Below are 17058 nucleotides of genomic sequence, written 5' to 3'. Positions count from 1 at the left end.
AATAGTGTATTACCCTTTGACTTATAAATAATAGAGTGAATCATGTGTATCATGCGAAATCCATAACGTGCACACTACACACGTGAGAAAAAAAAATTAAAATATATAAATATATATATAATAAATAAATAAATGTAATTAATATATAAAAATAATTAAATAATTTACAAAAATAATTTATATTTCTAGTAGTGAAGATAACTAATCCCCAAAAACAAATAATACTACACGTGATAACCTCCATGTACTGAAGGCTAATAGTGAACACTGCAAACAAAGTGACAAATCAAGTGTTATCCTCCACTGGTGAAAGATGGATAATTACCCTTCTGAGCAATAGGCTAAACATAGGATAGTGGCAATCTCCAATGTTCCTATTTCTCCTCTTGTTTTACTCTTCCATATCCTCTTAGAGCAAAAAAGGAGAGATTCAGCGGTATGTAGTATATACAAACCACTTTAATACGATTTCTTACATTAACCTCCTTGGCGGTATGATTATTTCCGATTTTTTGTGCTGAAAGCGGTACCATTTTTTTGCATGGAAATATGTAGTTTTTTATTGTAGGCTGTAATTTTTAGGAATAACTCACTGAAATCTGTCCGAACAAGAGTCTAGTGAACATCCCGGATATGATAAAATTTGAAACACGAAATCATAAATTATAATTTAATAAATAATCCTAAAAAATAATAATATAATAATAATACATTTAATTCAATAATATAATCAAACCAAAAACACTGAAATTAGAAATACAGAGGCAAATTCGCACATCACTGAGCAAAGTCGCAAAATCGTTTTCAGTGTCTAATGACGAATTTCCCCACGAATCATTATCACTCAATTCTGCAAGTGGTTCTGATTTACTATCGCTGTTCTCTAGCCGGTCTAAAACCGCTTTTGACCTAAAGGGACGCTTTTTGGACGCCATGGACTTTTCTAAGTTTCCAGGCAGAAAGAACAGTCAAAATGCAGGCAGGGCGCAGGGCAAAGCAGTAGGGACAAAATGTATGTGAAATGCATCGAAACAGCAATGTTTTACTATGTAATAATAATTTTTTTAAAAATGACATTTTTTAAAAATTTCAAATTTGCCGCCTGTTCCGGCGCCCGTACGTCCTGACGTCACAGGGACCGGACCACGGAAGCCGGATGCCGGCATCGGCTGGAGGAGATGGCCGGGGACGCTGCAGGGGACACATCGTGGGAGGGAAGGACAAGGTAAGTGCTGCAGGGACTCCCTGAGCAACGCCGCATGGTAAGCCCGAGTGTAGCTCGGGGTTACCGCTCTTGGTACTGAAATTTTACCCCGAGCTACACTCGGGAATACCGCTAAGGAGGTTAAAATTGATGACATTCAGCTTCCAATCCTCAAACAGTGAAAAAAAAACCCAGCATGTTCCCACTTTCAAAATGGCCGCAATTGCACTTCCGGTTTGCGTGTGTGCGTCAGACGTCACGTGTCCCGACGTGTTTCGTCACTTCCTGGACTTTTTCTCAAGGGATCATTTGGTCCCCAATGATGTCATGCCTCCATCTCCTATTAGTATACACAAAAAACTCGAACATTATTCATGGGACTTTGGATGAGGCATAACATTACGTAAAAAATGTATTAAACAATGGATGAAAATCATGCACATAAATAATAGAATATGTAAGAAGGCAAGCTGATTTGTTATCACTGCCATGTATTGGCATACAATCTACATCATTTTCATATAATACATGTATAAATTCCACTCTTCCAAATTTTTTACAAAACATAACGATGGGTGCATCCTTTAGCTTGACGCCTTTCACGAAAATAGCTTCACTTCCTCAAGAGTCGATGCCCAATGTAAAATCTGTAAGCCAAGAAACGAAAGTACAATACTTACAGATCACCTTAATAAACAATCTAAAGATTAGATAATCTTAGATTGTTTATTAAGCTGATTTGTAAGTATTGTTCTATCAATAGACATCTACACTCACCGGCCACTTTATTAGGTACTCCTGTTCATTTGCTTGGTAACAGAAATTGTTATTCAGCCAATCACATGGCAGCAACTCAATGCATTTAGGCATGTCGACATGGTGAAGATGACTTGCTGAAGGTCAAACTGAGCATCAGAATGGGGAAGAAAGGGGATTTAAGTAACTTTGAATGTGGCATGGTTGTTGGTGCCAGACGGGCTGCTCTGAGTATTTCAAAATATACTGTGATTTTCACACACAACCATCTCTAGGATTTGCAGAGAATGGTCCGAAATGAGAAAATATCCAGTGAGCAGCAAATGTGTGGACAAAAATGTCTTGTTGATGTCAGAGCTCAGAGTAGAATGGGCAGACTCAGGGGTGGACTGACAACTCATGGGGCCCCTGGGCAATAGGGGATCATGGGGCCCCTGTGTCCTCGCCCACACCCAAAAAAGCCTATGAAAAAGCCAATGAAAAGCTACCGGGGCATCTCATGGGGCCCCCTACTGACCCCAGGCCCTTGTGCAGTGCCCGAGTGCTCAAATGGTCAGTCTGCCCCTGGGCAGACTGGTTGTTGTGACATTCAGATGGTAGGGCCAGAATTTAGTGTAAACAGTATGAAAGCATGGATCCATCCTGCCTTGTATCAATGGTTCAGGCTGGTGGTGGCGGTGTAATGGTGTGGGGGAGATTTTCTTGGCACTAGCAAGTTGTACCTAATAAAGTGGATGGTGAGTGTCTATGCATAAACATTGCACCTGTTTTTACCCTCCCCCTGCTCTGAGGGAGTTTTGGAATATATGCTATGAAATTCTTGGCTTACAGATTTTACATTGGGTATCTGCTCCTGAAGAAGTGAAGCTTTTTTTCTCGAAACGCGTTGAGATAAAGGATGCAACCATTGAGCTAACGGATGTAACCATCATTATGTTTTGTCAAAAATGTGGAAGCGTGGAATTTATACATGTATTATCATATAAAAATGATGTAGATTGTATATTAATACACGGCAGTGATAACAAATTAGCTTACCTTTGAAAATTTTTATTATTTATGTGTAAGATTTTCAACCATTGTTTAACATATTGGCGCCGACAGTATGCAAATATGTGGCCTCTCAGCGGCTGGGCATTGATGCCAAGCGGCCGCATATTTGCATACAAAAAGTAAATAAACTTGTGCTGAGAGCGCGCACCCTGCGTGTTCCCTGCACATTTAGCGGTGCCTCACGGAAGGGTCCCGATCACTACTTGCGATCAGAACCTATCCGATTATAGGACTGCTGTGACAGCAAATCATGGCGGTCACATGACCCTAAACCCTGTCCACCTCCTGGCGTCACAAACCCCTTAAAGGGCCGAGAGGCGCTGGTGCCAAGGGGTTAATTTTTTTACCTAATGTTGTGCCTCATTCAACGTCCCATGAATAACGTTCTTGTTTCTTCTTTAGCAGCCAAAAATGTATCCTGTCCACACTCTGCAACCCTCATTTCCTCTATTAGGTCTGCAGTTTATGATAGTCTTGGCCTCAGAGACTCCGCCCTCTCCTGGCTCTCTTCCTATCTATCACAGCGCTCCTTAAGTGTTACCTATAACACTGCCACCTCCTCTTCACTCTCCCTCTCTGTTGGGGTCCCTCAAGGTTCTGTCCTCGGGCCCCTTCTCTTCTCCATCTACACCTCCTCCCTTGGCCAATTGATAAACTCTCACGGCTTCAACTACCATCTCTATGCCAACGACACTCAAATCTATCTCTCTACCCCTCACCTCACCCCTTCAGTCTTCGCCCGTATCACAAGCCTACTGAGCGACATATCGGATTGGATGTCACTCCACTTCCTCAAACTAAATCTTTCCAAAACTGAGCTCCTAGTTTTACCCCAGCCCGTGCCCCCCCCCCCCCGATTTCTCCATCAAGACCAACAACACCACCATCAGTCCCACCCCTCAAGCCAGAGTACTAGGTGTTATACTTGACTCTAATCTGTCCTTCCAGCCCCAGGTCCAATCGCTGACAAACTCATGCAGACTTCACCTCCGCAACATCTCCAAAATACGTTAGTTCCTAACCCCGGAAACCACTAAGCAACTCATTCACTCCCTTATTATTTCACGCCTTGACTACTGTAACTCCCTTCTCATCGGCTTACCTCACCGCAGGCTATCCCCGCTTCAGTCTATCTTGAATGCTGCGGCCAGACTAATCCACCTTACAAACCGCTCCGTATCCACCACCCCCCTCTGCCAATCCCTCCACTGGCTTCCGATTGCCCAACGGATAAAATTCAAAATGCCAACATTGACGTATATAGCTGTTCATAATACTGCCCCAAACTACATCACCGATCTGCTGTCCAAATATGACCCAAAATGTACTCTCCACTCCTCACAAGACCTCCTACTCTCTAGTTCCCTGGTCTCCTCCTCCCCCCATGCCCGTCTCCAGGACTTCTCCAGGGCTTCCCCCATCCTCTGAAACTCCCTACCCCAATCCATCAGACTATCATCTACTCTCCTCACCTTTAGGCGCACCCTGAAAACCTATCTCTTCAGGGAAGCCTACCCCGCCCTCAGCTAATTACTGAATCCCTCCACTCTTCCTACCACTCCATTCCCCACAGCTATTTCCTCCTGTACCACTATCCCCTCCCTCCTAGATTGTAAGCTCCAAGGAGCAGGGCCCTCGAACCCCTCTGTATTGAATCGTATTGTTATTGTACTGTCTTGTGTACTGTCTCCCATTATAATGTACAGCGCTGAGCAAACTATTGGCGCTATATAAATCCTGTATAATAATAATAATAGTCCTCTCAAGCATTATGTGCTGCCCTTTGGTGTTGTCTTTGGTGTTGTCTGAGGCCACATTTGAGGCCCCTTTTAGCTCATAGATTGACAACCACTGCTTTAGCTGGTAAAGGCAAGATTGGGATGACAGTCCCCAATCCTGCTCCTTTAAAGATCAAGTCATTAGCGGCAGCAGCCATATCTTCTATATAGCTGTCACATTTGAGATGCTTTGGATGCTTCCCATTATCGCTGCCTTCTGTACTCGTGTATTTCTTAGTGTGCTCAGCAAGTGGAGATGAAAGCTGAGAATGCAGCAACAGCAATGTTATAGACCAAACGAGAATTGAGAGGCTCTTCTCTTTAACAAGGCTCTCCGTATTCATGAGGATATTCTTGGAATCACAATAACAACTAGCAGGAATTACTAGAAGCCATGTACCCAGAGCAGCCGTTAGTGTGATAGCACCATTCTACTAAATCAATTTCCAGTCCTTGATAGATTTTAGCTCAGCATATATAAGCTATACATTACTAAAGCACACTAAAGGGAAGCGCTTTGTACAACTCTGGAGATACACTGGAGATAATCACTGGACTGCATTCATTTCATGATAGTTTGATGAAGAGGAAATATTTTATAGTTGTAATGCCATTCCCCAGCAGCATATACTCTTTTCAGCACTAAGGGCTGAAGGGAACACCCTGTTAAGTATGGAGAAGCATGTGATCCAGACCATGTGATAGCACTGGTCCAATCAAAGTGACAGCACTGGGCCAATCAGTGTTCTCACAAGGGAGTACATGGTCCTGTGTGAGTTAGTCAATTGTAAGACTTTCCTTTCATTTCATTTGGGAAAAAAACTGAATGATTTCTACTTTTTGTTATAAAACATATCCAATAAAATCAAATTTTTTCATAAATTTAGGGCAAAATATATTCTGCGACTTGTCTCTGGTAAAAAAAAAATCAAACTGTGTTTTTTGGACACTGTACTATTGGGGGCACTAGTATAGTTCTGACCATGATCGAGATACTGATCCGTTCAGGCACTATACTAGTAATGGCGGTGATCAGTGCCCTTTGGTGTGACTGTGATAGTGTGGCGGGAAATCTGGCACTAACTGACACTGGCTGGGAGGGAAACTAACTGACACTAATGTCGCTAGTGACACTAATAAAGTGATCAGTGATATTACTGTACATTGTACTAATGGCACTGGCTGGGAGGGGCTTAACATCTAGAGGCAATCAAGTAGTTTACTGTGTGTTTACTCACAGATGTGACTGTTTTTCTCCCTGCTTTTCAGGGAGAAGAAACAGCCAGCTCACTGTTCTGTGTACACAGAGTTCTGTGTTTTTGTAAAAACAGAACTTTGTGCTGTGGTTGGCCACAGCTGATCAGCAAGTTTCAGCCAAAATCATTGGTTGAAACCTGCTGACAAACTCATATTGTTAATAAGCAGAAGATGCTATAAAATAAATCCTCAATAATAAATAAATATGTGCAGTCCAAACCCTATAAGTCCAAAAATAAATCAAATCAAGTTCTTCTCGAGTAATAACGTGTTCAAAAATCTTTCAAAAACTTTCCCCGATAATATTCCTCAAAAAAAAGAAAATATCACATAGTGTATTATCTTTTTAAATCAAAAAATTATAAATTATAGTGACTTCATTCAAGTGAATACCCAATCACATTGATAATCAGTGAAAAAGTGAACAAAGTGAAAAAACTGTGAATCCAAACAGTGAGATACCACTGTGAATGTGAATCACTCTTCAGTGCTCCTACTCAAACAAACACTGTGACACTTCTAAATGCAGTAAGGAATGCATACCCTTACCAATATTCCAAAAAACAGACGCTTTTATATCTTTCAAAAAGATAGGTGGGAGACAGTCCTCCTGTGGATCTTTACCCAGTTTAATCCGCCTTCATAATACTATCAGGATCCAGAAGCCTTGAGACTCCATATGTCCCCATCAAACATATAACTGTAAGCATATAAGGGACAAAATAGTGTGATACCGCCAAGATAAATCATAAAATTGACCTTTAATCAAGGTGCTTACATTTTGCCAACTTGAAAAACGCTTTAAAATACCATAATACAGTTTTGCTGTCATCCAGGAAGTGACCAGGGACAATCAGATGGTCTTTCCCTCATCCAAAATGGCCGCCAGTCGACTTCCGGTTCCCGTGTGCGTGTTGACGTCACTTCCCCTTGACGCGTTTCGTCATCGACTTAATCATAAGGGTTTTCAAACTCATATTGTGTCCAATCACAGCACTGGTCAGCGGGGGCGAAGGGTGGGCGCAGATGCGCTCTCAAAAAACCTACAGGTTACATAGTTGCATTGTTAGTCTTGTTAAAAAAAGACCCAAGTCCATCTAGCTCAACCAGTGAAAGGGAAAAAAATGTACACAATCCTATATGTATAATCCTATAACCACAGGTACATTGCAGCGCCTGGCTGTGCCGCCCATTTGCAGTAAAGTTACTGTGGACAGATGGCAAGTGGTTAAAGTCATTGGCGTCCATTCAACCCTTCACTGCTACAGATCATGTAATCCGCTGCTATGCAGGCACGGCTCCCCAACAGACTTCAGCTCAGTGTGGCAGTGCAGAGCGGAGGGATCTCCTTGGTTCCTCCTCAGCCCTGATGTGTCATGTGGCACAGCCAGGGAGAAGTTGCCCTTACTCTATGGGAATGTCACTCTGCTTGAGGGCTGGTAAGTACTTGGTAGAGAAATGCTGGAGAGAAAGAAATCTTTATGCTATGGAGTCATTTCTGTGCTGGGGAGTGGGGATTTTAGTGACAGAGAGTGGAAATTTCAGTGCTGGGGAATGAGGATTTTTTTCTAGGGGGCGGGGATTTCTGTTTAAGAGAAGGGAGATTTTTGCTGGGCAGAAACGTTTGTGTTGGGGAAATCTTTGTGCCTCAGGGGAGATTTTTGCTTGGGAGGGTGGAATTTATTTATATAAAGGAAAAGTTCTCTCAGAGGTGTGGGATTCTTGCTGGTGGGGTTGAGGAGGGGTTTTCTTGAGGGGTGGGGGATTTTTCTGAGGGGAAAGGGAGGTGTTTTCTTGGGGGGGTGGAACATTTTAATAAGGGGATGAGGAGGGTGTTTTTTTTTCGGGAAGGGGATTTTTCCAGATGAGGATGAGCAGGGGTTTTCTTGTGGAAGGGGAGTTGGCTTGGAAGGGGAAAGATTTGCGCTGGGGCAGGATTTTTGCTTGGTGAGGTGAAGTGGAAGGTTTGTTAGGAGGTGCTGGTTGGGGAAAGGTATGCACACTCCTGACCCCTGTACTCTGTACATTACATTTTCCTGACCTTGAAGTCTGTACATTACACAATCCTGACCCCTGTACTCTGTACGTTGCACACTTTCTCTATTACATACTCATGACTACTACATTCTGTACTTTACAAACATTACAACATTCTTATGTATATTACCGTTATTATGTATGTTACTCTTATTGTATGTGCTTTACATACATCAATATTCCTCTGATCCGGGTACTCTGTATGCTACACTCTCCCGATCTCTGTTCTCTGTACATTACATAACACTGACCCCTGTGTTTTACATACTACTGACTCTTGAATTGTGTGTTACATACCATTATGATGTGACTGATGTGAATGTATAATATATATGTAAAGCGCTGCGTAAAGTGACGGTGCTATATAAGTACCTGAAATAAATAAAAATAAATAAATAAACCCTGTGCTCTGTACTTTATGTACTCCTGCATGCTGTGCATTACATACCCCTGCACCCTGTGCATTTCATAATACTGACCCCTGCACTATTTGTGTTACATACAACTGACACTGGCACTCCAGTACTTCTGACCCCAGAGGTTGATTACCTAGGGCTGCTCAGTGTCTCAAAGGCTGCTGCTCCGTTACTTTCCCCTATCTTCTATAAGATTCTAGAACCATAGTGGGAGGAAGAACAGGGCATACAACCTGAATATTTATGAGACTCCAACCAATCCCGGGCGGTGTACCCAGTCTTTAGTCCTTACACTTCAACTGGCTAGTAATGGGGGCCAGTTGTACCGTTGGTGCACATAGGAATAGTTCCAGTTACACCTGAAGGCATCAAAAAGGCTGCTAGATGGCAGATATTAAATCCCCACAGTAGCAGCTGACCAGTCCTAGCGAGATTGCAGCTCACCATCTGGTAACACACAGAAATTAGTCCATTCTCTGCTCTGCACCCTTTCAGAACTCAGGACTCCAGTCTCCCTCATGACCTCAAGAGCTTTGCAGTAGCTCAGACTCTTTCTCTGGCCTCCAATCCCACAAATGAAGGTACAGGACATGGCAGCCAGTCTGCACACCCTCCGATCCCTGGACATAAAGCTCCCCTCTCTCAAAATGCCCAGGAAAGAAGTCCTTCTCTCTCTGCTCCTCTAAGTTCAGGAGTTTGTAGGGATTGTAATTTGCAGCTCATAGCCTTCATTGCACAGTGCTCCTTTTTGGACTACATCTCCCATGACCTCTGCCGCTATTGGCAGCTGCCAGAAGTGCCAAAAGGGATGGGGGAGAAGCAGGAGCAAGTAGGGGATCAAACAAACAACTGGCTCCGATCTTCAGTGGAGTGCCAGCAGCGGGAAGAAGGCCAGCATCCCACAGCTGTTCAGCCAACAGCATAATGGTGGGGGGAGGGGGAACGGGCAGAGGATTCACTCAGCCGGTGGGCACCCAGCTACATTTCCGATGGAGACAACCTGTTCAGGTGAGAATTCCACTTGCTTCCTGTCAAGTCTCTGCAATAGGAATTCGGGAAAAATCTACGAAACTGAACACAGAAAAAAAAAACGAACGCTGCTTACTATTACTATACGTTATTCAAAAGTAAAAAAAAATTGCCTTTGAAAGGTGAACTTCCTTCCAGTTTCTACCCTTGAAGAATAAACAGGAGAATTTCACCGGTTGCCAATGCAATACAGTTATTTTTATACCTGACACCCGCCTTATATTCAGACTCAGAAGCTCTCCATACAGAAGAACCAGAGAGAGAAACCACAGCTCTCTCCGACAATATCAAAACTTATAGCTATCATTGGAAACCTGATTAAAGGGAAATGTATTAAAGTTTCAAATAAAATAGAAAATGTATTCAGTTTTATGGCTTCTAAGTAACCGATTTCCCATCCAGCACTATATATTACTTGTGCAGTCGGTTTTCAGTACCAAACCTGCAAGATTGTCCTTTTTGGCAGAGGAAGGAAAACTGAAATAAAATTGGGAATCCTTTATTAATATAACCCCCCCACAAAAAAACCCTTTAAATAAATAAGAATTCTAGTGTTTATTTAAAGATACTTAAAGAATCATCGTATTTAAAATAATCACATTTTGTTGCTTTGCAGCCTGAAATGAAGACAGACACAGTTTTTGTTTTTCCCAGCTGTATTTACTGCAACTTATAACATCAAAGATATAACACCAACATGTCAGAAAAAAAAAATTCAAAAACAGAAATCACTGAGTTGGAAAAAGGATCACCCCCTTGTGTCAGTATTTTGTTGAAGCACCTTTTGATTTAATTCCAGCCTTTAGTCTGTTGGAATATGTCTCTACTAACGTTGCACATCTAGACTTTGCAATATTTGCCCTCTCTTCTTTGCTGAACTGCTCAAGTTCAGTTAAATTTATGGACTGCAGCCTTCAAGTCATGCCACAGATTTTCAATGAGGGTTAAGTCTGGGCTCTGAATAGGCCATGCAAGGACATTAATAATAATAATACCACACCAAAAATCCAATGTGCTAAATTAAATATAACCCTAGTAGCATACATTACACCTTCACCCTTGAAGTTGTCAAATAATAATCATAAATATGCCACCTAACATCCCTTATGAATAAGTCCGATGACGAAACGCGTCGAGGGAAGTGCCGTCAGACGCACACGAGAGCCGGAAGTGGAGCGGCGGCCATTTTGACTAGTGGCAAGAAGCACACCAAACATTCTGGAGGCTCTTAGGATTACAGAAAGGTCTGAAATTACTGGTACAATTCGGTTTTAAAGGCTTATGTAATGTGAGTGTATTCAATAAAGTATTTATATTATTTATATGGTGTACTGGTGGTATTACACTGTTATATTCTTCATATATTTTGGCATCTTGATGGAGTATGGTGTAAGGAGGATTATGGAGCTTGTATGCTGATGGACCCAGATGACAGAAGGAGAGAGGGTTTCCCTAAGGATTCTTTCATGAGGGCTGTATGACTGCCATATGGTATCTGGATTAAGGCGAGATTATTTAGATGTTTTGGTAAGGGTATTTACTCCTTACTTTTAATAGAAGTGAACACTGTTTTTCACTTGCTGTGTGGCACAACGTATGATTCACCAACACGTTTTTGCACCTTATTCACTGTAGAGGATTCACTAGTGTGGTATTTAGTTGAGTGCATTCACTTATTGTTTTGCTATATTCATTTATAAGGATAATGCACTATGTAATTTTTGTTTCTTTTTTTGAGGTGACTTTGATCGGGAAAGCCCGTGGGAGGCTTTATATATTGGGACAATTGTGTGAAATCACTTTTTTTGAAGGACACTGGTGCTGATATTACAATCTTTGGACTTTCATAATAATTTTTGGACTTTAATAATAATTTTGGACTTTATGGAATTCGTTTATGGTTAGTTTATCTCTGTGTTAGGTGGCATATTTATAATTATCATGCAAGGACATTCACCTTTTTCTCCTTCAACCACTCTGTGCTCATTTTTGCTTTGTGCTTTGGGTCATTGTCATGCAAATCTTCCCATTGACAACTTTCTGAAGGAGGGCAGCAGATTTTCCTCAAGAATTTGATGGTATTTTGACCCATCCATTTTTCTTTCTATCCTGGTAAGAGCTACAGTCCCTGCTACAGAGAAACCACCATAACAGGATATTACCACCTCCACGCTTTACTGTAGGAATGGTATTATCTGGATTGGATTTTTGGCAGACATATCATTTAGTGTTGAGGCCAGTTAATTCAATGTTAGTCTCATCTGACCATAACACCTTTTCTATGCAGCTTCAGAAACTTCAAGGTGTGTTTTGGCAAAGCTCAATGGTGACTGCATGTGGTCTTTCTTGGGGAACATTTTTTTTCTTGCAACCCTCCCATACAAGCCACATTTGTGGAGAATTTGTGATATTGTCACATGCACACAATAACTGCTCTTGGTCAATTCCTGCAACTGCTTCAGAGTTGCTGTAGGCTTATTGGTAGCCTCTCTGGCCAGTTTCCTCCTGGATCTTTCATCCAGTTTGGAGTGACGTCCTGATCCTGGGAGGGTCTGTGTTGTACCAAATACCTTCTACTTCCTAACAATAGACTTCACTGTGCTTCTAGGCATTGATAAAGCCTTTACATTTTTTTCTTGTATCCATCTCTTGACTTGTGCCTGTCCATAACTTTGGAGATCTTTTGACAATTCCTTGCTACCCATAGTAGATTGTTTGCTTTAGTTGCATTATAAGGAACTGAAATGCTCCAGGAAAGCTCTTTTCATGCTGAGATCATCACAATGACCACAGCTGATCACAGTTGAAAGTCAAATGGCTTTGTGTGCCATTGAGAAGGTGATTACACCTGATTGAGTTTACAAGTGATTTTTAGGAGGGGGGGGGGTGATCCCTTTTCCAACTCAGTCATTCTGTTTTTGAATTTCTCTTAATTTTTTTTCTACCATGTTGGTGCATCTTTCACTTGGATGCTATAAGTTTCACTGAGTAAATACAGCTGGATAAAACAAAAACTGTGTCTGTCTTCATTTCAGGCTGCAAAGCAACTAAATGTGATTATTTTAAAGGAGGTGATTCTGTTCTATACCCACTGTGTGTGTGTATACAGTCAGGTCCATAAATATTGGGACATCGACACAATTCTAACATTTTTGGCTCTATACACCACCACAATGGATTTGAAATGAAACAAACAAGATGTGCTTTAACTGCAGACTGTCAGCTTTAATTTGAGGGTATTTACATCCAAATCAGGTGAACGGTGTAGGAATTACAACAGTTTGCATATGGGCCTCCCACTTATTAAGGGACCAAAAGTAATGGGACAATTGGCTTCTCAGCTGTTCCATGGCCAGGTGTGTGTTATTCCCTCATTATCCCAATTACAATGAGCAGATAAAAGGTCCAGAGTTCATTTCAAGTGTGCTATTTGCATTTGGAATCTGTTGCTGTCAACTGTCAAGATGAGATCCAAAGAGCTGTCACTATCAGTGAAGCAAGCCATCATTAGGCTGAAAAAACAAAACAAACCCATCAGAGAGATAGCAAAAACATTAGGCGTGGCCAAAACAACTGTTTGGAACATTCTTAAAAAGAAGGAACGCACCCGTGAGCTCAGCAACACCAAAAGACCCGGAAGACCACGGAAAACAACTGTGGTGGATGACCGAAGAATTCTTTCCCTGGTGAAGAAAACACCCTTCACAACAGTTGGCCAGATCAAGAACACTCTCCAGGAGGTAGGTGTATGTGTGTCAAAGTCAACAATCAAGAGAAGACTTCACCAGAGTGAATACAGAGGGTTCATCACAAGATGGAAACCATTGGTGAGCCTCAAAAACAGGAAGGCCAGATTAGAGTTTGCCAAACGACATCTAAAAAAGCCTTCAAAGTTCTGGAACAACATCCTATGGACAGATGAGACCAAGATCAACTTGTACCAGAGTGATGGGAAGAGAAGAGTATGGAGAAGGAAAGGAACTGCTCATGATCCTAAGCATACCACCTCATCAGTGAAGCATGGTGGTGGTAGTGTCATGGCGTGGGCATGTTTGGCTGCCAATGGAGCTGGTTCTCTTGTATTTATTGATGATGTGACTGCTGACAAAAGCAGCAGGATGAATTCTGAAGTGTTTCGGGCAATATTATCTGCTCATATTCAGCCAAATGCTTCAGAACTCATTGGACGCCGCTTCACAGTGCAGATGGACAATGACCCAAAGCATACTGCAAAAGCAACCAAAGAGTTTTTTAAGGGAAAGAAGTGGAATGTTATGCAATGGCCAAGTCAGTCACCTGACCTGAATCCGATTGAGCATGCATTTCACTTGCTGAAGACAAAACTGAAGGGAAAATGCCCCAAGAACAAGCAGGAACTGAAGACAGTTGCAGTAGAGGCCTGGCAGATCATCACCAGGGATGAAACCCAGCGTCTGGTGATGTCTATGCGTTCCAGACTTCAGGCTGTAATTGACTGCAAAGGATTTGCAACCAAGTATTAAAAAATGAAAGTTTGATTTATGATTATTATTCTGTCCCATTACTTTTGGTCCCTTAATAAGTAAGAGGCACATATGAAAACTGTTGTAATTCCTACACCGTTCACCTCATTTGGATGTAAATACCCTCAAATTAAAGCTGACAGTCTGCAGTTAAAGCACATCTTGTTCATTTCATTTCAAATCCATTGAGGTGGTGTATAGAGCCAAAAATGTTAGAATTGTGTCGATGTCCCAATATTTATGGACCTGACTGTATATATAAAATAAAATAATGTTATATACAGTATATACTTTGCATACATGTATATATATATCCAATTCAGCTCTGGAAGGCTTTCCCCCTTCATTACCAGAGCCTTTTTTGCTATTCAGCACTGTGTTTAACCAAATTGCATGATAATGCAACGTAATTGTGTGATAATGCAAAACTGTACCCAAACGACATTTATATCATTTTTTCACACAAACAGAGCTTTCTTTTGGTGGTATTTGATCAACACTGGGTTTTTTATTTTTTGCAATATAAAAAGACAGGAATTAAAAAGAAAACAACAATATTTTGTGCTTTCTTCTGTAAAACATGTCCAATAAAATATAAAGAAAATCAAATTTCTTTATAAATTTTGGCCAAAATGTATTCTGCTACATGTCTTTTATTAAAAAAAGTCCAAATAAGTGTACATTGATTGGTTTGCATCAAAGTTATAGTGTCTACAAACTATAGTATATATATTGGATTTTTTGTTCTTAGAAGTGCTTGCAGTAACTTTCATTCAACTGGGTGTGTCAGAGGGGCTGAGAGTGTCCTTGGAGTCCAGGAGCATAACAGAAAACCCAAATTACCAAGCGGCTCCTGCAGGGGTAGCGTTCCGTATTTATCAGACCAAAACAGATCAATAAAGAAAAGTTAATTGTTAGGATTTACATACATTTTAAGCTAATCCTCTTCATTAAGCCCTACCTGTACATTTAGTCTGCATTCTGAATAATTAGGGAATCCAGCACCAGAGCAGAGTACAGAATTACCAAAGCTCAGCCTTGACAGACACCAGGCAGTGAGCACCATTAATTCCTGATTCAGTATTTACAAGAGATGAGCAAGTGGATCCTTGCTGCACAGGTCAATATTATCACTTCAAATAAAGTTTTTTTTAATTTTCCCAGATTTTTCCCACTGTAGGGCCAGAACATAATTTTTATTTTGGAAATGTGTTGGTTTTGTGCCAAGTAACCTTTTGCCTTTGTACTCTGTCTTTTGGGCTAGATTCAAATTTGTGTGTTCTATTGTGTGTTTTATTGCATGTTACTCTAATTCAAGAATAACAACCCAATGCACCTTGCCAGTGCACTACTACACATGTGCATTGAAATGCACCATATAGCAAAGGTGTGAACCTGAAACATATGGGTTGCGATGTGCTATGTTCAAGAAAAAAAAAAGAGAAGGCGCAAGTCCACTTTCTTCTACATTTTGGTGCATTGGCATACCTTATCACAATGAACAATAATATGTGTAATAACAAACATCAGTTGTGAATGCAGACATTTGCATCTTGCTTCAGAACATTCACTTCATAGTAAATTAGCTCAACAGTTTGAAAAAAATGCAAAATTTCAGTAAAAAACACACTAAAGTTTATTTTAGGGCACATAAGCACAATATATTTCCTAATTTTTGAGGGTAAATTATAACAGATGAGATTGTGGCAAGTAAATAGATACCACACATGTAAAGCCTCTTGTGAAATGTTGACAAAGTTCAATCTATTTTCCATAGGTCACACTGTTCAACAAATTTTTATTTTTTGCCAGTTTTGGAAACAAAAGGATCCATTTCTTAATGAATTTCACATTCTGAGTTCAAATATAACAATGAAATTTGTCAATTGGCTCTAGTTTTTCTGTAAACGGAAAGTTTTCTACTATAGGCGTAATGACTACATAATGCACAATAATTATATAGATAGATGTCTTTCCACAAATATAAAGCAAGTGATATTGACTACATAACAAAGCCTAAATGGCATAATATATTGCATAGGATTACCAAGAAAAATTATAGCCATAAGCTAAGTTGAATCATTTTAATACATAGGATTCTCACTAGTTTTGTCTTCAGTTTGTGTCGGTTTTGCTTCTCTTGGCTTTTCTCTTGTATTCGAGGAAAGGGCTATCTCTTACAACTGCACGTGACTACACGCTTCAGGTTCTTCCTCACTTGACTCAACCACGAAGGATTCTGGTGCTTTAGGAATTGGTAGCCCCTCTCCATGAGGAACTGGACGTATTGCGAATATTTGGATAGTGCACAGATAACTTTTTCTTCTTATTTAGCCCTTTTACAATTGGAGGCACCATACAAAAGTAACAATTACTAACATGATCTGTTGGCTCTCTCCAAATCATTGGCACAGCGAAAGGCATAGATGCCTTTTTTCCATTCAACCATTGCTCCAGTGCCGTCCCACAAGAATTGCAGCATATATGTGGTGCCCAGCTCTTGTCCTGGTCTCCTATCTTGCAGCCAAAATACAAGTTGTAGGCTTTCTTAATCTTTCCTGTTATCCTCCTTTTTTGTGAGATAAAAGTTATTTCACCGCAGATATAGCAGAAATTATCTGCTTTATTCACACAAGTTCGAGGCATTACTGAGTAGCCTATATAAGCATAAAACGAAATGTAAAGATGCTGTCGAACTACAATCAGCTACAGATACTGCAGCTTTTATGCAGTGAAGTGATGCAATTAAAGGCTAATATTGCATCATCTCAGTATACATGCAATTTTCTATTGGTCACCAGTATCAATTGCGCAATATGCAGCTGAAGTTGCATCATAATTTTGAATGGCTTACGTCATTAGATGGGTGAATATATCATGGAAACTAGAGCCAATCAACATTTTTTAGGGTCATTTTCGTTTTCATCACCCCAAAATTATGTAAGATTAGCTAATTTTATGCCCAAAACTTTTTACCTGTTGAACAGTGTCATCAGTTTAGAGTTAACCAGTGAAAAATGGGCCTA

General features: G+C 40.7%; 1 protein-coding gene across 4 annotated transcripts in view; it reads left to right on the top strand.

The window, feature by feature from the left end:
* KCNK12 (potassium two pore domain channel subfamily K member 12) overlaps positions 1–17058 on the top strand; it is a 238918-nt gene that overhangs the window by 71826 nt on the left and 150034 nt on the right. The window lies entirely within an intron of this gene.

This window comes from Staurois parvus, unplaced genomic scaffold, assembly GCF_062004578.1.
Source record: "Staurois parvus isolate SC_StPar_1 unplaced genomic scaffold, SC_StPar_1.0 ptg000169l, whole genome shotgun sequence".
Lineage (NCBI taxonomy): Eukaryota > Metazoa > Chordata > Amphibia > Anura > Ranidae > Staurois > Staurois parvus.
The sequence above is the reverse complement of the archived record's forward strand: the minus strand, read 5'-3'. Positions and strand labels throughout refer to the sequence as shown.